At 43.8% G+C, this 25,962-nt stretch overlaps 1 pseudogene; it reads right to left on the reverse strand.

Moving 5' to 3' along the window:
* Nucleotides 1-7,489: 7,489 nt before the first annotated feature.
* LOC124664005 lies at nucleotides 7,490-8,876 on the reverse strand (annotated as a pseudogene).
* Nucleotides 8,877-25,962: the final 17,086 nt, after the last annotated feature.

Here is a 25,962-nt window from a genome sequence, read left to right on the forward strand (position 1 = left end):
TGATATCATTTTACTACGTATACGAAGTGTTTTACTACTATGTTGAGCATACTAATACATATTTGGAGCATTTTATTACATATGTGAAGCATTTTAGAATATTTTCAGAGCATTTTATATTACATATGTGAAGCATTTTACTACCCCAACGGATACCTCGCCGCTTGAGCCACGCAAACTACCGTATGGCATGTGGGCCTCTCCCTTTGTATGAGGATTGGGCTAGGAGCCTACAAGGGCTTGACAAAGTATTGGCGCAGCATGGCGAGTAGATATGATTGTTGTAGTTTAGGTTACTCTATATATCAGAATAATGTTTGTTTTAGTGAAAGGAAAACTTGCTTATCTTAAGTATCGAGTCACTTCAAGACGGGCCCGAGCGAACCAGCCTGGTTAGCCAAGCGGTTCGTCGTCCACGTTTTCCCGCTCAAATTCGAGACAACAATAGATTGATCCGCGCGCGTCAGCCCGTTTACGCCACGCCATTGGATCTCGTTATTCAGTCACACACTAACATTTTTTGAAAAAGAAACTTGTACCCTTTTCTATTTCGAGAAACCAAATTTTACATTGTGTACCTAAACACAGAGACATCCCGTATGCAGTAACTACTAGGCAGGATCTATTTTCACATTTTTGAATCAGCAATCCACATTTCATTTCAGCATGTGTGTTGCAATTGCAGACGCAGGCTTGCAGGGAGCCCCACAAGGTCAGGTCAGCTCGACCGATGATGTGCGTACGAACGGGGCGCATGTGTGTCTCTGACCTGAAAGCAAGTATGGCGGCGTCGGCTTTACCTGTCAATGCGTCTGTCTGCATGTGTGTGCGCGCGCCCATCCGTGGCGTGTCAGACAGAGAGACACAGGGCGCAGTAACTTTGCGTGGACGTAACCGATCGAGGTGCAGTCCTATCCACATCACTTGCCAAATTCTACTGTCGGAGAGGTACCGTATTTCCTAGTATCCTCCCTGCCTGATTCAGTTCCTCGCGTAGTACACTCGACGTGGTCATGCAAACAGTTATTAATCGACTTAAAGTAAAACAAAGGGTGAATTAAACCAATTATTAATCGGTGGTGTCATCAAATCTTAACTGCAGTTAAATCTTTCCGTTCTGATTTAGTTTATATTTTAGAAAAAATAGTGTTGTGTTTATTAGTATTACTTAGATACGTGAACAACTAATCCAAGCTAAATTAGAAATAGTAACTTTCGATAAAGAGAGCAAAATCAATTTGTTTTCGGTGTTGTCGTTGACTAAAAACTATAATGCAAAGTATTTTAGAATAAATTTAAGGGCTAGAATGTTGTGAATGTTGGGAGTATGTTGCAACTCACGACTAGCATAAATTACGAAGCAATCCAACAATACGACTAGCACTAATCATATAGAAATTTAACAAATCGACTAGCATAGATCACGAAGCATCTGAGCAACACGACTAACATGAATCACAAAGCAATTTAATAGTGTAGGATATTTTCTTAGTTACAACTTTTCAATCAAACAGTCTTAGAAAAAGGCTCATGCTCCAACCTGTATTGTAACTCATGCTAGCAACACGAATCACAAATCAAGTAATCTAGTAGTCCAGCTAATTCTCGGTCGAAGCTGATACTTGATCGATCGAGAATTAGCAAAATCATAAAACACAATCCCAAGGCAGTAAATCACCATTATCAAGTGAATGCTCCCTTTTTTGTGAAAAAATGCATAGTAAGAGCTTCTTTGATTCATTAGGATAGAGAAAATATAGAAATAGGAAAATCACAGGATTGAGATGTCACGTTTACTTGAAGATGAGTTCTCTTTGACTGTGTACCAAAAGAACTTTTTCACGAGGTATGACTTAATATTTTATTCATATAGCTTGCAGTATAAAATTTCTATAAAATTCCATAAAACCGAAATCCTTCACAGTTCTTACACACATCATACAAATCAAAAAGCCGTAAATCTGGATGTTTTTTTTAGAGAGTAAACCTGGATGGTTGTTCAGGAAACCAGAGGATTACTTTTCTCTCTGGTTGTAGTTCAGAAAATGACAACCATCAGACAGACAAACAGACTTCTCTACAGTCCAAAGTAACCCGGATAATTATAGATTAGAAGCTGTATGCAAGCTGATTGACCCGCAGCAACTCAGGCCCTACCTGTCTGCGACGATGGGCGGCTGGCCGGCAGATCTGAGATACGCTCAGCTTCTGACAAGGCCAGGGCAGCTCCCCGGTGTGATTATTACATGATCCACCCAGCCCCCGGCCATGTATGGTCGGGGAATGGAACTCAACTCGGCCAAAGTGGGTCACTCTCCCTCCAAAAAATTCCCCCCTTTTCTTCTACCTCCAGCCTCCAGGAAGGAAAATTCCCCTCCCTCCAAAAGCTCCCCGCTTTCCCCCCGAATTCAGTTTTCTAATTATGCCAATGGTGGAGCTCACCACCACGGCCCAGGATTATTGTTTGTTTTCTCGAATGCCTTTTCGTCGGTCTCATATTCCCCACTCCCACCACCACGAGCAGCAGTAGGATGATTTGATTATAGAAAAAAAGAACAGGATGCAGGCGGAGATACCTAGCATTTTCTGCTTTGGTTTGGCTCTTCTCCAATGCAGATCAATGTGGTTCCAGATTTTTTAGAGGTGATTTTGTTGGAAAGAAGGGACAATTATTGAAGGGGTTCAGAGAAAGTGTCCTGCTTTGAGCTGCCACTTCCTTGAAACAAGGCTCGAGTGAGACAGGGGACCCTCTGCTCAGATCAAGCTTCTTCTTCTTATTAACTGATGATCACAATCAGCCAGTGTGTGACAAAATGATAACACCTCTTATTTGTGTACTTACTATACTTGAGATAAGAATGCAATCTCTAACATAACAGTACCATTAATTTGCAATCAGGCTGTTCAAAGTTCAAACTCCTAAGCATAGCAAGGGCCAGTTCAAGTTCAGGTTTTGAATGTTTTTCCTGCCTTGCACGATGCCAACTTGAGCATCCACTTGCCTCTCATAAGACCCAGCTTTAATGTTTGTACAAGATTTGCAATACGAAACTAGTAATACGACAGAGCGAGCTCATGGAGCAAGAATAGGAAAATGCCAAGCTAAAATCTACTACTACCGGTATGAAGAAGCTAGACAATCTCACGGTATGATTGCTGCACCCCCATGGAGCTCTCACAGCGATCTGGACTTGCAGCCGTCCGATGCGCTGATGTGGCGCGCTCTCCGCCGTCCGTTCTGGCCAGGGCGCGCGGCCCTCCCGCGGACCCGAATTTTTATCCACGGGTCACTAAAAAGCCCGCCCGGCCCGGCCACGGTCTCTTCCCATCCCCGCGCGTGACTCCGCCGCCTCGCGCTCGCCGTCTCCTCCCTCCCGTTTCCGTGCGCGTGCGGCGGCCGCCGCCGCCATCCCCGCCGCCGACCCCTCTTCCTCCCCCACGTCCCTCTTTGGAGCCCCCCCTTTACCGGAAGAGAGATGGACAAGGAGGCCAGTGGCGCGACGACATCGACCGTGCTGAGCAGTGCGCGGGAGCGGCACTGCCGGTGGAGCGACGACGTCGAGGGAGCTGAGCAGCCCAGCGACGGTGGCCAGCGGCGAGGCGCCCTTGCGCTATACGGCCACGGCAGCATCCGCTCCGTACCTGCAGCGGGGACGGCAGACGGCCAACCGGGCGCCCCGAGGTCCACCCAGCAGCTCCCTTTGTGGCCGGCCCAAGGGGAGGAGCAAGGGAGGCCGCCACCATCCCCGGCTCCGTAGCGATGGGCAGCATCGGCGCTCGCCCGAGGTAAGCCACTCCTGGCCTCTCCCTCCCTCGTATCTGATTTCTCTCTCCCCATCTCACCTCCTGATCTCTCTCTAAGCGCTTACTGTGGCGACGCAGGGGTCGTGCGCGATGGGATTTTGGCGTGAACAAACTGCGATTTGGGGTTCTCCTCTTCCTGCCAGGGTAGTTGGTGCACGGGCACAAAGAAATGGTCTCTGCTTGCTTTAGATGCAAGCGTTGCTCTGTTGTGCAGTAAAAATGAGGATGCCTGTTACTTTAGGTGCTTTTTGTTGATCATAGATGCAAGTGCTATCAATGAATTCAGCTGCTCCATTAATTACTTCACCAGCTGTTGGTAAAATTCCTGCTCACTTAAAAAGGCTGCCTTGCCTCCTTATGAATATGAATTTAACCCCATGTGAAATGGCACCTGCCATATTACTTGGTGCTGAGCCCTTAGACGCGCGGGGATCTGTTTAGGAACCAATGTCTGTATTGTCCAATAAATAAGAATTATCGTAGTACAAGAAATCTGTGCACGTGAGCATGTTTCCTTGAAGTATAGTGGTCACTGGTCAGCAAAGATATTAGGTTGGATAGGCTCTTATGTGTAAATTGGTTGTCTGCTTTGTTTCTTGTATGTATATACTATTTTGGTGAGGAAATAAAATTTTACTATGTGGCTTTTGCCTGACGGTCAAGACAATCTTCCAGCATATTGTGTTCCTATTTGCTCTGGTTCTTATCATGTAAATAGTGCTTACTCAAGATTGTGTGCTTCCCATTTTATGAATTATGATACATGGTTCGTGGTATTAATTATAACTGAAAAAATGAGCATATTCAACATGGATATAAATGGATGGGTGGGTGTTAAAACTGCATGATTTGAAGAGATAGATGGACCACTGTTAAATAGATAAAGCAGTTCAACTTCTTTCTTCATTGCTTACCGCCTGACCCTTTTCATTTGGTCTAGCCTGAAAATATACTGTATGCAAAATCTAATCACCGAAAGCGTGTGAATGCCTAAAGGGAATGCACACGTTGCCTGCTGGAAAATGCCGCTTTGTCCATAGGTCTGATGTGTGATATGCAGTCAGGAACACAAAAGTGTGTATGCTTCCTTGGAATGTAGTTAGTCGGGGGTCATGATTTACTCTTTATTGGAGGCTATAAAACGGCAGGAAATACACTTCCCAGACATGAATGTTGTCCATGCAATGCCTATAGACACTCTTCTCTCTTTTGTCGTTGCTACCCTGCTATTTTTCAGCTCACCAGTCTGTATTTACCTTCTCTCATGTTTGTCTTGATCAGTGCTCTGTTTTAGTTAGGATCGGTACTGCTCTGATATCTTTCTATACTGACCTGTTATTTTTTTCGTGAAGTTTGGTTATTTCCGTACAAAGAAAAAACCTGCTTGTCGTAGTACAGCATTTTTAGATTATTGTTGTGTGTGGGTTGCATGATTTGCGGGTTAGGATACATATGATTCTTCAGACTGCTACCTTTGTGCCGCCGGTTGCTTGTATCACTCAGGCTTTGATCAAGCTTTTGTTCGGTTGCTGCCAGGTTCTTCTCTGCTTAGATTAGACTTTGATTTGCTGCTTACCCTTCGATTGCCTATTCTCAGGTTATTGCTTGCTTACAAATGCATGCTTATCTGCTTAAGATGTGGTCATAACTATGCATTACTCACTTGCTGTTAGGTTCTTGGCCCAGCTCCGCCATGATCTTTATTGCAGCTTATGGTTTATCCTTGCTTATTAGTTTACTCCATGTGTTCTTGCATCTATCTGGGATGTACAATACACTTCGTCTTTCTCTGTTTCAGGTTTTCTGTTGCAAGCTCTTGGTGGACCTATTTCTTTTACAGGTAGCTTTTCTACATATCTTCTACCTCAGCTTGGTCAGCCTGCTGTTGATGCTCCAAGTGCTACAGCTGCCTCTCAGTCAGTCATTGAGGTTGAGTCTGAGAAGGTGATTAGTTCTAACTTAATTTTGCATCTCACATTTACTAAATCTTGCACTAAAGTATAAGGGTACATATGACATGCTTTTACATAAGGCAACCATGCAACATCGGTACTTAATAGCAGGAAAACAGTAGCATAAAAAACCAGAGAAAGTACATGTTCTTAACAAAAAAAAGAAGGTGTCTTCTCGAAGATCCGATCAGAGCATATCTTTATAGAGACAACCTTCAAGTAACCAGATGATATAATCGAATAGAAAAATTCTCCACTATAAATTTCCTAGAAAAATGCCATTACAGTATCCCTATTGAGTATCATTGTGAACAGCGTGTTTTTGAGGCTGGACGTGTCCCCTCAAGCACATTTTGCTTGAAGCGATTGAAACATGATGATCTATATAGCTATAGGTTGTCTATGAAATTACTCGGGGTCAGCATATTTTGGTTAGTATGCAAGAAGCAAATTACTATTATGTATCTATGGAAGCAAATTGAATCTGCACCATTGGTTCAGTCACACATTTTCCGAATGTGGTACATTTCAATGTCCGGTTTGTATTGTTCGTGCCTTTTAGGTTTCAAGTTTAGTGTGGCGTTGGCTGACCAGCAATTGCTGTTACCAATACATGTATCTAGGGGTTTCCTATCCAGGGATTTATCCGTTGTGCTACCATTTCCACTTGCATTTATTTTGGCAACAAGGAGTTGGCTATACATTGCTTGACTCCTCACATTTCCCCACTACTTCTGGTACTAATATTAATAGCTGGGTTTATCTTGATTTTGTTTTGACACCTTATTATATTTAAACCAAGACAAATAACCACCCTTCCGAACACCATGTGTGCCAGTCCTTGCCGAACCAAGTGATAGAGCTGAAAATGAAGTATTGAAATCATTTAAATTTCAGTACATCCATAGTTGATGAGCTCTGTTTCTTTTACCCAATAATGTTCATATATCTAATTGATAGTTGTATGGTGTTAGTGATAATGATTGCTTACTGGTTGATTCAGGCACAAATCCAGGGATCTTTGATTCTGAGTTGAGCCACCCTCTGCCAGTCTCCGCCAATGCCGGCAGACGCCGAGTAGCATCCGCGGATCGTTTCCTGGTGAGGACGTGGTGATTCCTATTGTGAGGACGTGGTGATTCCTATTGTGCAGCGAACCAAGTCAAAACTTTAAAATGCTTTATCTCCTCCAAAATTACTTGATAAGGAATCCTGCAAATGATTTTAGCTTATCATGTCTGCCTTTCTTTTGTTGTTCATTCCTTAATTTTGCTACTTTAGATAGTCATACAATCGTACTTATTGTACTATATTTTCAGTATTAGTCATTGTAATATATCCGCCTATTTTCCTGATTGTATATAATTGTTTGTCTAACAATACATATTATCATTTTACCATATTGTTTTTATCACCATGATACCAAATGTAAATCGGTGCGAATTCAACGGGGTCGTGCGCCAAGGCGCACAATTATATCTAGTGATGATGGTAAGGGCAAGAACACTCAAGACTGGGTGATCAATTAATCCCCTCTTATGCGCCAAATCGCTGTTACAGACACTAGGATTACAACACAAGCACATACACGGATCCTGCCGGAGCTCCGGAGCGGGAGAGGAGCAAGTAATCTACAGATCGAATCGGTCTCGCGCTCCAGGAGTCCTAGCAGCAAGCAACTAGCGGCGACCGACCGGGCAGGCAGGCGGAGCATACCAATGGGGAGGCGGCGGTCACTGCCGGGTGGGCGACTGCAGGGGGAAGAGCGGGAGCAGCCTGGGCGGCGGCGTGAGGTCGCCGCGGCCCCCGGCATTGCCGCGCGGGGACGGGTGCAGATAGAAGCCCTTCTCGGCGATGGCGCGGTCCTCGGCGGCGGCCGCCTCCCGCGACCCCGGCAGCGGCGGGAGCGGCGTCACGGGGCTGCCCAGCGCCAGCGACGGGAAGTCCAGCATGCTCGGGGACAGCACCTCCAGCCCGCGCGGCGAGAACCCGCGCGGGGAGAAGCCGCTGGAGCTGCCGGCGGCGAAGGCGGCCGGGAGGAGCGGGCAGAGCATCTTGAGGCTCTTCATGCTCCCGCGCCGCTCGTAGAGCTTGAAAGCCGGCTTCTTGGGCCCGGTCGGCGTGGGGGCGGGCTTAGCCGCCGGCGCGCCCGCCGTCCCTCCTGCCACGGCCGCCGCCGCGGTCTCCGGGGTGCCGGTGAGGATCTGGACGACCTGCTTGAAGGAGGTGGTGTCGGCCTGGACGAAGGTGGTGGGGAAGGGGTTGGACGGGTCGGAGGACACCTGCGGCATCTGCATCTGCATCTGCACCGGCGAGGGCGGCGGCGGCGCAGGTCGCTCCTGGGTGGCCTCCATGGTAAAAGAAGAGAGAAAAACGTCGCCTTTGTGACAGTGAGTCCGGCTGGGAGGAGAGCGTGGGTTTTATGGGCTTTTGGGGCGCGTGGAATTTTGTTTGGCTTCGGGATCTGGATTTCCACACCCTCCCTCGGAATATGTTGGCAATTGTGTGAGCGACCTGGCTGTATCTGTAATCTGTCTAGTACTAGATCTGACCACACTAGTGCTACCAGTACACCATCCTACTCCATTTCCAGCAGATCATCTCTTGTTTGGACGACCGAGCCGCTGGTTGGCGAGTGAGCTGTATGCGTTTTGAATTTTGAAGCCCATCCCGTCCTTCTAAAATATATCATACATGCCTACATTTTCGATAAAATGAATATTAAAACCAAAAAGATATAACATACATATACAAGCAACTTATTAAAAAAAATTACAGCTGCATAGTTTGGCTATTGCTTCTGTGGAAATTTGGAAGTGTTTGCTGGCAACTTTTTGAACGTCACGACATTGCGTGTATACATGAACTGACGGTTCGCAGACTCCCGGAGGAAAGCACGCGTCTTCATGTGCGAGAAAGGGCACAAACGAATGGACGGTTTGCAGAAGGAGTAACCCTTGAAGCCAGTACACGTGGTAGCAACCTAAAAAGAGCCGTTTGCTTCCGTTGTACACATCTTGTGAAGCCACACGTTTTAATGCAGCAAATGAGAGCACGTATTTGTCCGCACTTCAAATAAAATACCGACCGCATATCGCTAGCAAACCATGCAGGAGCCATGCTGGAAGAGTGTCATTTTTCTAGAAACCCGCGCCTATTTGATTTCACCTAGATTTTCTACTGTCTTTTAACCGGCGTTCTGGCTTCTATTTATATCTTCTCTTCTTTTTTCCCTTTCTCATGAAATTATTCTCTTATCACTCTTGACTCAATTAAAATTACTCCTATAAAAATACGCACAGTAGCGCAACAAATGAATTGCTTTAAATTTAGAGACGTTAGAGTATAAAATATTTATTTGTGGAGTAAAATATTCATTCCTGCTCCAACATCGCCAATTAAGGAACTTCATTTATGTAATTTGTCGAGTGTTTCTACAATTGTGTAATTGGCTATAGCTTCTATGGAAATTTGGAAGTGTTTGCTGGCAACTTTTTGAACGTCACGACATCGAGTGTATACATGAACCGACGGTCTACATACTCCAGAGGAAAGCACGCGTCTTCATGTGCGAGAAAGGACACAAACGAATGGACGGTTCCTAGAAGGAGTGGCCCTTGAAGCCAGTACACGTGGTAGCAACCTAAACGGATTGTTAGCTTCCGTTGTACAGGTCTTGTGAAGCCACACGTTTTATGGCAGCAAATGAGAGGAGTATTTGTCCGCGCTTTCAACAAAATACTGACCGCATATCGCTAGTAAGCCATGCAGAAGCCATGCTGGAAGAGTGTTATTTTTCTAGAAACCCGCGCCGATATAATTTCACCTAGACTTTCTACCGTCTTTTAACCGGCGTTCTGGCTTCTACTTTTATCTTCTCTTCTTTTTTCCGTTTCTTGTGAAATTATTATCTTCTCACTCTTGACTCAATTAAAATTACTCCTATAAAATATGCAGAGTGGGGCAACAAAGGAATTGCGTTAAATTTCGAGACTTTGGAGTATAAAATATTTATTTATGGAGTAAAAAACTTCATTCCTGCTGCAACATCGCCAATTAAGGAACTTCATTTATGTAATTTGTCGAGTGCTTCGACAGTTGTGTAATTGGCTATAGCTTCTATGGAAATTTGGAAGTGTTTTCTGGCAACTTTTTCAACGTCGCGACATCGAGTGTATACATGAACCGATGGTCTGCATACTCCAGAGGAAAGCGCATGTCTTCATGTGCAAGAAAGGACATAAACGAATGGACGGTCCGCAAAAGGAGTAGCCCTTAAAGCCAGTACATGTGGTAGCAACCTAAGGGAGCCGTTTGTTTTGATCATACAGATCTTGTGAAGCCACACGTTCTATTGCAGCAAAAGAGAGCAAGTATTTATGTGCACTTTCAATAAAAAAAACTAACCGCATATAGCTCATATGCTATGAAGGATTCATGCAAGAAGAATTTCATTTTTCTAGAAACCCGCGCTGGTCTGATTTGCCTAGCCTTCCTACTGTACTCTCACCGGCTTTCTCGCTTGAATCACTGTTTATACCTTCTCTTCTCCCTTTTTTATGTTCTCATGGATGAATTATTCTCTTTTCTCTCTTGAATCAACTTAAATTGTTCCTACAAAATTACGCAGAAGTAACACATCAAAGGAAATATATGATGGAACGACATGCTTTACATTTAGAGGCATTGGAGTATGAAAAAATATATTTTTGAAGTAAAAAAAACTTCACCCCTGCCGCCACATCACCAATTAAGAAACTATAGTTGTGTAATTTGTCTAGTCTTCTATAGCTGTGTAATTTAGCTATAGCTTTTACGGAAGTTTTTGAAGACTTTGCTGGCAACTTTTTAAACTCGCGATATCTTGTGTATACATGAACTGATGGTTTGCATACTCCCGTAGATAAGCACGTGTGTCTTCATGTAGGAGAAAAGACATAAACGAATAGACGGTTCACAAATGGATTCGTCCTTGAACTTAATGACAACAACACAGTGTGTACCAACTTGTTGGGACTCCAAGTGCAGAGTGTTGTAGCGAGCATCTTTTCCCCACAAGGGTTACTCGGGGGTTTATATCGAACTCTGGGGGAATTGGTAAGGGGTTATTTCTTCTTGTCCTCTTCTACCAACCTGCAAAACAAAGTTTTTGTCTTGTGTTCCCAACTCCACTGTGTGGTTGTCAAGAACAAGATTTCATATTAATAATATGAAATATAAATGTAAATAAAATAAAGTAAAACAAGTAAACAAAGCAACCAAAATAAATACAATGGTTATTTCTGGGTTTTGTGTGTTTGCAGGTGAAGAAAGTATTTTTGAAATAATTAATGGCAAAAAATATAAAGTATGATAGTTGCATTGGAAAGGTGTTTCCAATGGTTTAAAATGGACCGGGTTTCACAAGTTCACTCGTCTACTCTCTTTCTAGGTTGTAGACTTGTAGTGAACACAAACAATTCATCATAGACAAAATATTGGTGGAACTTCAACATGTTTTTGGTAAGCATTAATATGAGCATCACGTCTTAACATAGAGATGATGCAACACATCTCTCCTATACACCTCAAGAAAGGGAAAACTCCAAGAAATCTGGAATTAAGAATCAACAGAGTATATGATAACCCTCAAGTGCAGGGGATCACCGCGGTACAATCTGTTAAGTATTTGAGTGTCGAACCCACGAGGAGCTGAAGGTAACTATCTATTCTCTAAAACCCTGCAACCCCCTTGTATGACCTTCTATGCAAAGCTAGGAGATATGGTGTGTGTGTAGAAGTTTCTACTATAAACTATATGTGTTGTAATTAAAATGCAAAAAGTAAAACTAATGCAAGAATAAGTAAAGTGCAATAAACTAAAATGCAATGAGATTAAGTAAAGTGAAGTAAAGTGGAGTAACTCAAGAGAGCAAGTGTTCAGGAAAATTGCTATTTCATTTGTGTGCTTGTCATAATTAGTGAAGCTCATTATAGTTTTTTTTTGTTGTTTCTTCTAGAGAGGAGCCATAGATAGGTGTAGCCATATACATGTGCAAGTACACGCCTAGTGATTGATCCTAAGGCTATCGGAATGTGCAAGCAAAGGAATTATTAAGACTTCATATTAAGACATGAAGTCCAATCACCGCTGTAAATTTAAAGGTCCCCATAATTGGTTTCCCCGTTAACATGCATCTAAGAACCGGGACAAGGTTTCTGTCGCTCCATATCCCTCATCCTGTCAACATGCACCGATGATAACCTTATGCATCCCCTTGACATATGTGTGTACTCATATATCAATACATCATACGATCATAGAAGATAACAAATACTAGCATGCAACTAACAACAAACTATATAACAATTGTCATGAACAGTTCACTACTCAAACATCAACATAGAGACACAATAGATCATGGGAAAAACATATTGCATCATACATCATGTTTGTCAAAAGATTACAGAGGGGGTGATGAAGAACTATTGTAGATGTTGATGAAGATGATGAAGATGGTGATGATGCCTTCACCGAAGGGGGGTGGAGTCCACCGGAGGCGATTTCGACAGCATTTCCCCCCTCCGATCTCCGCCGACGGTGGCCTGTTGACTCTATGTTTCTGTGTTTTTGATCTACGATGTCTTCGTCTCGACCAAACCCCCAGGTTCGAATATATAGTAGTTTTTAGGGCAAAACAAGTCTGTTCGCGAAAAGATGAGGTGAAAGGGACGCTCGAGGGCCAAAAGAGCCCTAGTAGCGCGACCAGAGGGGGAGGCCGTGCCACCCTCTCTCTTTCCTAGACCGTTGACCTGATGGTGCCCCACTTTAGGTCAATTTGTTCTTCTTGAAATTTCCGAAGCGTGGCCCCTGACCTTGCTCTCTTTCGAGTCTCGTAGCTCCTGGAAAATCAAAAACACTAAAAAGTGGCGTTTCGTGCCAAACAGAATTAGAACCGGCGGAAGGGAGATCGTTTTGAAAATATCCTAAAACATCATAAAACATGGGAATGACATTATATAAAATGCAAATATGTAGTAATATGTTGCAATAAAGTGCAAAGTTCATGTATGCATTTTACATGCATCAGTATAGCCTTAAGTAATTTGACATAATGTTTGAATCACAAATATGCTACCTTGAACAAACAAGATTATCAAGTTATCGCATGATAATTATAGCACATGAATTCACTTTATCCCTAGTGAGGCAGCAACATAAAGGTAAATAACATAGTATATCTTTACTTTGTTGTCACTATTCAATCACTACCACCATGCTACTCTATCTAATACATACTTTCCTCCACACATGCTCTTGCATACAAGTTGGATCAGAACAAGTACTTTAGAATGGAGTACATGATATGCACCCATCAGTACATCTTACACATAATAGGTTCCAATCTCATATATCAAATCATAAAATAAAGATCCATGGCATAGGAATTACATATATGACCATAATCATGTTGATGGACTACTCCCTCTAGGAAGATCGAGAGTGAAATAGATCAAGCTATTGGTACTAACCCACAGTACAGAGGTGGACTACTCCCTCTTCATCATGGTGATGATGGTGAAGATGTTGGAGAAGGTAGATATCACTCCGGCAGTGGCTCCGCGGAGTCCAATCTTTGCCGGTTCTAGCTTTGTTTTGGTGTTTCAGTGTTTTTGCAGCACTCTCTTCGACGTAGCCTTGGGAGTACTTTATATAGAGGTTTTTTAGGTTAGAAAGAGTCCGTGGAAAAAATAATTAAATGAATCAGAAGGCCGAGGAGGGAAAGATCCTGGGTGGCGCGCCCACACCAACTAGGCGCGCCACCTGGGCTCTTTTGGCCCTCCTGGCCCTTCTCGTGAGGTTCAAGTACTCTAGATTCTTCTCTTGATGAAATATTGACATCCTCAAAATCACAGCTCCATTTGACTTCGTTTAGGTCCCTCAAAGCTAAAAAAAAAATACACAAAACAAGGGTTTTTCCTGTCCTGCAGGGTTATAACCAAAATAAAGGGATTAATGGTAAAACCCCAAAAATCATTATAAAACATGGATATAACATCATATATGTTGCAAATATGTGTCAACAAACTACAAAGTTCATGCATGCATTTTACATGCATCAACATCCTCAAGCTTAACCTATGCTTGTCCTCGATCATATAGGTTATAAAACTAACATGGACTTTGGAGTTCGTTGCTTTGCTTCTTTTTCATTGTCACACAAAGTTCACAAGGTTCTTTAAAGAATAACAACAAGCCAGTGAACTATAAAGTGATATCTTTTAAACTCTACATAACATGCCCAATAATAAGTGGTCTTGTGTTCAAACAAACGAAAAATATTAGAGACCATCAAGCATACTTAGATGAACCTATAAAATTGTTGGAAGACTTTGTTTTTGGATATTTTGAATATTTTTACTCTAGGATAACAGAGAGTAAGTCGGGAACACATGTGCTAGTCCTCAAATAAAATAAAAGATAGTTGAGAGCATATAATAAAGTTTTGAGATATTTAGTTCATGTCAACGATAATCATAAGGATGGGGTTTCAACCATATTTTGTTTCAAAGATTCATATGGTTTATGTGTTTAACCTCTTACAAGTTGAATGTTTATGCCCCTTGACCATGAGTACCCACACGTGATGGATCCCAAGTGTAGGAGATCAATTGTAATAATTTCAATAAGAAATGTTGTCGAACCCACGAGGAGCTTAAGGTATTGCTTAGCCATTTGACAAGTAAACAATAATAATAATGCAGTTGTTTTGGTGTTTTCGGTGTATAGTTTACAATAAAATAAAGAGCATAAAGTAAATAGAAATATGTAAATGCTCTAAATGAGAGAAAGCCTAATCATCTATGCAGCAAGAGGATAAGCTTAAGCGTGCGTGCTCATATGTGTGCTTAAGAAATAGCTCGGATCATCTCTTATTTGGACGACTGAGCCGCTGGATAGTGAGCTGTATGAGTTTTGAAAATTGAATCCCATCCCTTTCTTCCAAAATATAACATACATGCATACATTTTCGATAAAATTAATATATTAATACTAAAAATATATAACATATATTATGAGAAACTTATTAAGAAATTATTACAGCTCCGTAGTTTGGCTATTGCTTCTATGGAAATTTGGAAGTGTTGGCTAGCAACTTCTTAAACGTCACAACATCGAGTGTATACATGAACTGGCCATTTTCCCAGAGGAAAGAACGCGTCTTCATGTGCGAGAAAGGACATAAACGAATGGAAGGTTTACAGAGGGAGTAGCCCTTGAAGATAGTACACGTGGTAGCAGCCTAAAGGAGCCGTTTGCTTCCGTTGTACAGATCTTATGAAGCCACATATTTTATTGTAACAAATGAGAGCGAGTATTTGTCTGTGCTTTCAACAAAATACTGACCGCATATCGCTAGCAAGCCATGCAGGAGCCATGCTGGAAGAGTGTCATTTTTCTAGAAACCCGTGCCAATCTGATTTCACCTAGATTTTCTACCATCTTTTAACCGTCGTTTTGGCTTCTATTTATATCTTCTCTTCTTTTTTCCCTTTCTCATGAAATTATTCTCTTCTCACTCTTAACTCAATTAAAAATTACTCCTGTGAAAATATGCACAGTAGCGCAACAAAGGAAATTCTTTAAATTTAGAGACGTTAGAGTATAAAATATTTAATTGTGGAGTAAAAACTTCATTCCTGCTGCAACATCACCAATTAAGGAACTTCATTTATGTAATTTGTCGAGTGCTTCTATAGTTGTGTAATTGGCTATAACTTCTATGAAAATTTGGAAGTATTTGCTGGCAACTTTCCGAACATAGCGACATCTAGTGTATACATGAATCGACGGTCTGCATACTCCAGAGGAAAGCACGCGTCTTCATGTGCAAGAAAGGACATAAATGAATGGACGGTTCGCAAAAGGAGTAGCCCTTGAAATCAGTACACGTGGTATCAACCTAAAGGATCTGTTTGTTTCGATCATACAGATCTTGTGAAGCCGCGCGATTTTATTGTAACAAAAGAGAGCAAGTATTTGTCTGCATTTTCAATAAAAGAAAACTAACCACATATCGCAAGTAAGCTATGAAGGATTCATGCAATAAGATTTTCATTCTTCTAGAAACCTGCGCTATCTTATTTGCCTAGCCTTTCTACTATATTCTCACCGGCTTTCTCACTTTTATTTATACATTCTCTTCGCTTCTTTTTTTCATTTTCTCATGGATGAATTATTCTCTTTTCACTCTTGAATCAACTTAAATTGTTCCTACAAAATTACGCAGAAGTAACACATTAAAGTAAATATATGATGTAACAATATGCTTTACATTTAGAGGCATTAGAGTATTTTTTTTTGAAGTAAAAAAACTTCACACCTGCCGCAACATCGCCAATTGAGAAACTACAGTTGTGTAATTTGTCTAGTCTTCTATAGTTGTGTAATTTGGCTATAGCTTTTATGGAAGTTTTGTAAGGCTTTGCTGGCAACTTTTTATACCTCACGACATCATGGGTATACATGAAGTGACGGTTTGCATACTCCTGTCGATAAGCACGCGTCTTCATGTGGAAGAAAGGACATAAACGAATGGACGATTCACAAATGGATTCTCCCTTGAACTTGATGACAACAACACCGTGTGTACTAACTTGTTGGGACTCCAAGTGCAGAGTATTGTAGTAAGCATCTTTTCCCCACAAGGGTGACTCGAAGGTTTATATCGAACTCTCGGGGAATTGGTAATGGGTTATTTCTTCTTCTCCTCTTCTACCATCCTACAGAACAAAGTTTTTGTCTTGTGTTCCCAACTCCACCATGTGGTTGTGAAGCATAAGGTTTCGTATTAGTAATATAAATATAAATGTAAATAAAATAAAGTAGAGCAAGTAAACTAAGCAAGCAAAATAAAGGCAATGAAAGGATGGTTATTTCCGGTTTTGTGTGAACCGTCTTTACATCGGATGGTTCGGTGTTTTGATGATCCCTACTTTATTGACCGCAACTTCTGTATTTATTATCGCCTTCATCGCTGCCCCTCCAGTAGATATTGATGGTATTCGTGAGTCTGTTTCTGGTTCTTTACTTTATGGAAACAATATTATCTCTGGTGCTATTATTCCTACTTTAGCGGCGATCAGATTGCACTTTTACCCAATTTGGGAAGCTGTTGATGAGTGGTTATACAATGGTGATCCTTATGAGCTAATTGTTCTACACTTCTTACTTGGTGTAGCTTGTTATATGGGTCGTGAGTGGGAACTTAGTTTCTCTTCCTAAATAGAACTCCCCACCTTCACCTGCCCCCCAACCTAGGTGCGGAAGTCAAATCAATCCTTGTTTGTACATCGCTGAACTTACATACCCGAAAGTGAAGAAAGTATTTTTGTATTTTTGAAATAATTAATGGAAAAAATATAAAGTATGATAGTTTGATTGGAACTGTGTTTCTAATGGGTTAAAATGGACCGGTTTTCATGGGTTCACTTGTCTACTCTCTTTTTAGGTTGTAGACTTGTAGTGAACACAAACAATTCATCATAGACAAAATATTGGTGGAACTTCAACATGTGTTTGGTAAGCATTCATATGGGCATCACGTCCTAACATAGAGATGATGCAACACATCTCTCTTATATACCTCAATAAAGGGAAAACTCCAAGCAATTTTGAATTAAGAATCAACAGAGTATATGAAAGAGCAAAGTCTAAACCCCGTGTTTTGTGTGTTTGATGACAACACTTGAGTTATCTCACCGTGTGCCTTGAGTATCATTGCTAGATTTGCAAGTGCATGGTGACTTTGCTGGACACGTCAAGATCGGAGGACTGAAGCGTAGTTATGGGTAGCTGTAGGTTTTCTGGTTTTGTGTGTGTTCCGCGAGGTGACATGGCTGGAGAGAAAAAGGGGAGAAAACCAGTTTTAGCCAGGCCGGTACTACCGGTACCTGTAGCGGTAGTACCGCTACCCCTATAGGTACCTCCTCACGGTACCGCTCTGAGTTCTGCGCTGGATTTGTCCCTCAGTACGAGTTACGGTACCTCGCGGTACTGGAGCGGTAGTACCGCTCACGAGCGGTAGTACCGCCCATGGTACCGCCCGTGTACCGTAACTAGTTACGGCAGTACCGCTCTGGTACCGCTCCGGTACCGCTTTGGATCCAGTAAGGTTTGGACCCCATTGCGGTACCTCAAGCGGTACCTCTAGCGGTAGTACCGCTCTGCGTCCACGTGGACCAGATCTGGGGAATTCGAGCTCAGAGCGGTAGTACCGCTTTCCAAAAGCGGTAGTACCGCTTAGGCAAAAACTGGACATAATGGTTGGATTAGGAGGAGCCTATTTAAGGGCTCCTTCTTCCCCAATTCGTTTTTATCTCTTCCCTCTCTCTCTCCTCCATTGTTGCTGAGCTTAATCCTTGAGGATCTCCCCAACCATCCAACCAATCTTGCTCAAATTTTGAGGAGTGGTGGAGGAGACCTCGATCTATAGTTCTACCAAGAGAGATTTCAGCAATACTTGCTACTCCTTAGTGGATCTTGGTGTTAGGGTTCCTATTGTGGGACTTTGGAGAAAGTGCATCCATGGAGGCTAGCTTGGTGTTGTACTAGCTCCATGGATTGTTGGGAGCCTCCTTGTGGTGTGGAGCTCGCCCCAACCTTGTGAAGGAATCATCGCCTCGACCGGTGCCTTAGTGGAGAAGGGGGAGCACCTTTGTGGAGCTCTCTCGAGGAAGAAGGTGAGGCCTTCCTTCGTGGTGTGGCCGTCTAGTCTCTTGTGTGAGGCTAGCACCTCCTCAACGCGGACGTACTCCCTTTTGTGGGAGGAAGCTGCGGGAAACAAACCTCGCCTCGTCTCCGCGCCCTCCGATTGTCCCGCTCCTTACTCTTACTATCTTGTGATTGTTCCTTTGCTTGTTGCACTTGTTCTAGGATCATTGTAGGATCACCAACACCACTAAAGCAATCACCTTTATCTTCCGTTGCACTAAAATTGAAAAGGACTAAAACTTGACGTAGCAACCATTCACCCCCCCTCTTGTTCGCTACGATCCATTCAATTGGTATCAGAGCAAGGTTTTCTTGCTCGGGCTTTACCGCCTAAGAAATGACCGAACAAGATGCGGGTGTGGCGAATGGGTCACCTTCCCTTGTGCCACCCGCTCCATCATCTCCCGTCGATACCACAACGGCTACGTTGGATGACCTCAAGAAATTGGAGTCATCCATCGTTAACCAAATGAAGGCAATGATGATGGAGTTGGTTGCTCAAAAACCAAACCCTAGTGTTGATACTCAAGCAAGTGCCGAGAACCCCCCACAAAAAGCTACCCCCTTTCCTCTTGTTGATTTTGTCGCGCAAGCGACAAAAGATCCACAAAAGGAAGGGCTTGGGGAGACCGGCACTTCAACAAAGGGGAAGGATGAGACACCGGTTGCGGAACGTCTAGGGGGTTATCATGAGGTGCCACCACCAAGTGATTACACCATAAACGTTCCAATACATATGCCACATATCTTGACACATGGCTCACCACCGTTACTTGAGTCAAATAACTTTGAAAATTGGCAATTCTTGATGAAATCTCATGTGCGCAGCGCGTCTACCGAGCTTTGGCGCATCATTGAGGAAGGCTACTCACCACGCGATCCAAAGAACTTGACAAGAAGAGATGTGGTGGATGACCAACTCAACGCCACCGCCATCAACATGATTCACATGGCCGTCACGCCAAAGGACCGCGCTCATATCCGCTCGCTCAAGACAGCCAAGGAAGCATGGGATAAACTCGACAAACTCTTCCTCGGAAATGCGAGCATCCAAAGCTCTCGTTTCGACGAAGTGAACAATATGGCCGACAATTTCGTCATGATCGAAGGAGAGACCCCCAATGAAATGTACCGGCGCCTCATCGCTCTCGCCGTACAAATGCAAGATCTTGGAGCAACGTTCGTGGATGACCATTGGATCAAGCGCAAGTTCTACAACGCTCTCCTCCCTTATGAGGAAGTGAAGTTGATGGCCATCCGCCAAAATGCCTCCTTCCGTGCTATGACCTCCGATGAAGTTCTTAGCGAAGTCATCGCTTTGGACATCTCCAAGAAGAATGCGGAGGATCTTGTTGCTCGCGCCCACAACTCACGCAAGCCCAACCTTGCATTGAAGATGAAGATACATGAGGCTAGTGATAGTGATGAGGATCCTATTGAGTGGGGACCGGATGACCTCAAGATCAATTATCATGAGCACATGGCTCTAGCCGCCAAGAAATTTTGGGATGGAAACAAGTCCCGAAACACAAGACCAAGAAGATCACGTGACTCTCCAAGAAGTTTCTCCAAGAGCCCAAGGGAGGGGCAAAAGGGAAGAACTTCTACAATTGCGGCGACAAGAGTCATTTTGTCGCGGATTGTATGTTTGAGAGAAGAGAAGATCATGGTGGAAGGCTTATCTGCGAGGAAAAGTTCAAGTCACTCTCAAAAGGATTCTCCAAGTTCTTCCCCAAGTCCGATGACGACAAGGTCTCCTTCACCAATAAGCCTAGACCCTTCATTATTCGAGAAGAGTACTCCTCCGATGAGGATGAAGAACGTGGGGACAAGAGCTCCAACAAGGAAGGAGAGGGAGTGGCCGCCATCGCCATTACCACTCCCTCTATCTCCCTCTTCGACTCTCCAAATGAGAACCTCGCCACCAACAATGCTCGTTGCCTTATGGCAAAGGCATCCTCGGAGGTAAAATTCCCCTCCAAATCATCATCCTTGACTAATGCTCTATATATTGATGATGCTACTAGTCTCACCGTTAAACGTGAGATTATGGGTTTGGATACTTTTCTCACTAACATGCGAGGGGATACCAAGACTCATGTTGGGGCTCTCTTGAGCCAACTTGGTGCGGCACAAGACCTCATAGAGGAGAAGGAAAGGTTGGAAAGGGAAGCGGCAAATGAGATTGCCTCACTCAAAGAGGAGCTTGAAGATGAATTGAATTTGCGCATGTCTCTTGAAGCTAGTGTGATTGTCCTCGAAGACACCAACAAGGCTATTGTCTCCCAACTCACCAAAGACCGAGATCACACTCTTGGTTTGATGGGTGAGCTCAAAAAGAAGGTGCTCTCTCTCGAGGAAGCTAACAAAGTGAAAGATGATGAAGACCCCAACTCTTGCCATGACGAGCTTGTTGATCAAGTTGCTTCTTTGAGAAAGCACAATGCTCTTCTCTTGGAAGTCAATGCTCTTCAAGAAGAAGCCTTGGATGAATATTACCGCTTGTGTAAAGAGAAGACCTCATGTTGCAACCATGAAGAAGAAATTGCCGCTCTTGAGACCACCAAGGCCAAGCTATCAAGTTTGAGTAGCATGCAAGAAGAGTCTTTGAAGGAATGTCTCCGTATGAGCAAGGAGAAGGCCACTTGTTGTGATCATGAGGAGGAAATAGCCGCCTTGAAGAGGAGGGAAGCCAAGCTCATGGAGGTCAATACCATGCAAGAGGAAGCTTTGAAGGAGTACTTTCCTTTGAGCAAGGACCGTGTGTGTTGCACTCATGAAAGTGACGTTGCCAAGATGGAGAGTGACAACCGCATGCTCATGAAGATGAACGCTCTCCAAGAAGAAGCTTTGATGGAACACTTCCGGGTGAACAAGGCAAAGGAAGTACAAGTGTTTGATATTTGCCATCCTCACCCGGAGCATGAAGATGAAGTCAACCGTTTGAAGGCCAAAGTTGATAGACTCCAAGTTCAAGCCAAGTACTTGGAAGGAGTCATTGGAGCCAAAGAGGGCTCTTGCAATGAAGGAGGAGTGGCTACCAAGCCAAAGAGGAAGAGGAATAAGAGGACCAAGAAGGAGAAGAATAAGGAGAACATGGGGATCAACCTTGAAGAGAGCAATGCTAGCTCAAGAAGGGATGGAGTACCCAACTCCGCCTCGACGGGTTCCGCCGGCTCTAACAACCCTTCTCATGTTCTTTTTATTGATTACTATGGACATATTCGTGCTCGCTTTATTGGTCCTCAAAAGGACAATGCTGATTGGACTATTTGGGTTCCCAAACCCCTTGTTACTAACATGCTAGGACCCATTGAAAAATGGGTACCTAAATCCAAGACTTGATTCCTTGTAGGACTATGCTTCCGGTGGCGCTAAATGGGTGGTTGATAGTGGAGCCACAAGTCATATGACCGGAAACAAGAATATTGTTGTCGACCTCGAGCCTTCTCACTCTACCGTATCATATGGCGACAACACGTGCTCTAAGGTATTGGGTCTTGGCAAGGTGGTGGTAACACCCGACATCTCACTTGTGAATGTCCTCCTTGTCGAGACCCTTGGTTACAACTTACTCTCCATTCATCAAATTGCTCGCATGGGTCTATGTACTTTCTTTGATGAACATATGGTGGTCCTCTTGTGGAGCAAGACACTCCATGTAGCTTTTGTTGGATATGTAGAGAACGGATTGTATGTTGTTGACTTCTCCGGAAAGACAACATCCTCCGCTCTTTGCCTATTCGCCAAAGGTGACAAGGGTTGGTTATGGCATCGCCGACTAGCCCATGTCAACATGAGGACTTTGCAAAGTCTTCACAAGGGTGGCCACATTCTCGGACTAAAAGAAGATGTCTCTTTTTGCAAGGACCGTGTTTGTAGGGCTTGTGTACAAGGAAAAATGCATGGAGCTCCTCACAAGGCCAAGACTATCATCTCTACCACAAGATGCTTGGAGCTCTTACATGTTGATCTCTTCGGTCCACCGTCTCATGAAAGTCTTGGAGGAAAGAAGTATTGCCTCGTCATTGTCGATGACTATTCACGCTATTGTTGGGTATTCTTCTTCAAGTACAAGAGTGAGACTCAACGGACCATGATGGAGTTTGCCAATCAAGTTCAACGCAAGTACGACAACAAGATCCTCGCAATAAGGAGCGACAATGGAACGGAGTTCAAGAACTATACTTTGGATGACTTCCTCGGCGAAGAAGGAATCCAACACCAATACTCCATGCCATATACTCCCCAACAAAATGGGGTCGCCGAAAGGAAGAATCGAACCTTGATCGAAGCCGCTCGAACTATGATGATGGAATACAAGTCCAACTACAATTTTTGGGCGGAAGCTATCTCTACCGCATGCCATGCTACTAATCGTCTCTACTTCCGCAAAGGCCTAGAGAAGACACCATATGAGATTCTCACCGGAAACAAGCCCAATGTGTCATACTTCAAGGTCTTCGGATGCAAATGCTATGTGCTTGTCAAAGACACCCGTCTATCCAAGTTTGATTCAAGAGCTCAAGAAGGAATTTTCGTTGGCTATGCTACGGATTCTCACGCCTATAGAGTCTTTAACAAGTCAAATGGGCGGGTTGTAGAATCTTGTGACGCGACATTCGATGAAGATGATAGATCTTTGGAGGAGCGAAGTGCTTCTTGTGAGAAAGGAGATGCAATTCCCCCGGAGGCCATAGGAAGGATGGGTGTTGGCATTCGCCGACCCCAAGAGCTACCTTCTATGAGTACCGGGGAAGGACCAAGTTCCACCCAAGTGGAGCCATCTACACCACAAGGCCAATCATCTTCCATTGATCTTACATATGCAAGCCAACCTCTACCACAACCTCAAGTTCAACCTCAACATCTACAACAACAATCAAGTACGAGCTCACTTCAACAAGCTCAAGAACAACATCTACCACAAGCTCAAGAAGAACATCTACCACAAGCTCAAGAACAACACTCACCACAAGCTCATCTACAACAACAACCGACATCAAGTGACCAAGGCCAAGCTTCAAGTTCTTCTCCGAATGGTTCGGGGATGATCTATATGGACAATACCATTCCTAGTACCCCCGAGTCATCCGGATCTCATGATGATGATGCCCACTTCGACAACAATGAAGGTCAAGGCGAGGACCTAAACCGTGATGAAAGCCAAGAGGACCCACATGAATCTACTCCTTTAGCCGTCACTCGCCGTGAAGATCCTATTGCAAGACACTTGCGCCTCAAGTCCCATTCTTTGAGTAACATCATCGGTGATCTAAAGGGCAAAGTAACTACCCAAAGACAACTAGCAAGCTTTTGTGAGCACCACGCCTTTGTCTCTATGGCGGAACCACTCAAATTTGATGAAGCTCTTAAAGATCCGGATTGGTTGAATGCGATGCAAGAGGAACTCAACAACTTCAAGAGAAATGATGTGTGGACTCTCATGAAGCGACCCGATCATTGCCGCAATGTTATCGACACAAAATGGATCTTCAAGCACAAGCAAGATGAACGTGGCATGGTCATCCGCAACAAAGCAAGATTGGTGGCACAAGGCTATTCTCAAGTCGAAGGCGTGGACTTTGGTGAAACCTTTGCACCCGTTGCAAGGCTCGAGTCCATCCGTATCCTTTTGGCCTTTGCCTCTCATCATGGCTTCAAGTTGCAACAAATGGATGTTAAAAGTGCTTTTATTAATGGTCCTCTACATGAGGAGGTGTATGTGAAGCAACCCCCGGGTTTCGAGGATCCCCATTTCCCGGACCATGTCTTCAAGCTCAAAAAGGCCCTATATGGACTCAAACAAGCTCCTAGAGCTTGGTATGAGCACCTAAAGGAGTTGCTTGAAGACCGTGGTTTCGAAGTGGGGAAAATTGATCCCACTCTTTTTACTAAGAAAGTCAATGGGGAGATTTTCATATGCCAACTCTATGTGGATGACATCATATTTGGCTCGACTAACACAAAATTCAATGATGAGTTTGCTATGTTAATGACAAATAGGTTTGAGATGTCAATGATGGGTGAACTCAAGTACTTCCTCGGGTTTGAGATCAAGCAAATGGAACAAGGCACCTTCATCAATCAAGCGAAATATCTCCAAGACATGCTCCACCGCTTCGACATGAAGGGCGCCAAGGGAATTGGAACTCCAATGCATCTCAAGTGTCAACTCTCACTTGACGAGACCGGCAAGGCGGTGGATCCCAAGCTCTACCGTTCGATGATAGGTTCGCTTCTTTACCTTTGTGCCTCTCGCCCGGATATAATGTTGAGCGTTGGTATGTGTGCACGGTTTCAAGCAAGTCCGAAGGAAAGCCACGTTGTGGCGGTCAAGAGGATCTTTCGATATTTGGTTGATACCCCACACTTCGGACTATGGTACCCAAGGGACACGGACTTTGCTTTGGTGGGCTTCACCGACTCCGATTGGGCGGGAGACAAGGTTGATAGGAAGTCTACATCCGGAGCATGTCACTTTCTTGGAAGATCTTTGGTGTGTTGGTCCTCGAAGAAGCAAAATTGTGTCTCCGTCTCCACCACGGAAGCCGAATATGTTGCCGCGGCAAGTAGCTGTGCGCAAATCTTATGGATGAGGCAAACCTTGCGGGACTACGGACTCGAGTATAGCAAAGTCCCTCTCTTGTGCGACAATGAGAGCGCCATCAAGATCGCCTACAACCCGGTTCTTCATGGGAAGACGAAGCATATTGAGATAAGGAACCACTTCATTCGAGATCACATTGCACGTGGAGACATTGTTCTGTCCTTCATTGGCAGCAAGGAGCAATTGGCGGACATCTTCACAAAGCCCTTGGACGAGAAGCGTTTCGTTGAGTTGAGGCATGAGCTAAATATCATTGATCCGTCGAATTTTGCTTGACCGTCGTGCACACATACCACTCTCAAACTATATATCTAGATGAATGGCACGCATGAACATAGGGGGAGTGCGGTTTAAATATATTGAGCTATCCCTCCACCCATAATGCATAAAGAAATCCAAAACATATGCTATTTGTCAATTGAGTGACTTATGAGCTTCATGTTGAGTTGTAGTCCGTGAGTCCTAGATACATCTACGCGACCTCACACTATTACACTCTTACACGGTGGCTTCGGCCACCAACATCCTCCTTGAGGAGTCTTTCGGTTCTTTGTGTTTCGTTGTGACCTTCTTTTTGTCCTTCTTCTTTTCTTTCTTTTTCTTTATGTTTTTGGAGCATCTCAATCTCGCTTGTTTTCCCTTTCGGTTTTTGCAAGCTTGGTTGTATGTTCTTGGTTCTCCATCCTCCTAGTTTCTCTACTCTCCTTTTTGGTGTTCCGATGCCAAAGGGGGAGAAGTTCCTATGTGGGTGGGGACCTTTGTTGTTTGTAGCCTTGTGATCCTAGCTGCTTATCTTGTCTTATGGCTACATCAACAACTCTATGGAGGTATCTTATGGTGAG

Source organism: Lolium rigidum, chromosome 6, assembly GCF_022539505.1.
Source record: "Lolium rigidum isolate FL_2022 chromosome 6, APGP_CSIRO_Lrig_0.1, whole genome shotgun sequence".
NCBI classification, from domain to species: Eukaryota; Viridiplantae; Streptophyta; class Magnoliopsida; order Poales; family Poaceae; genus Lolium; species Lolium rigidum.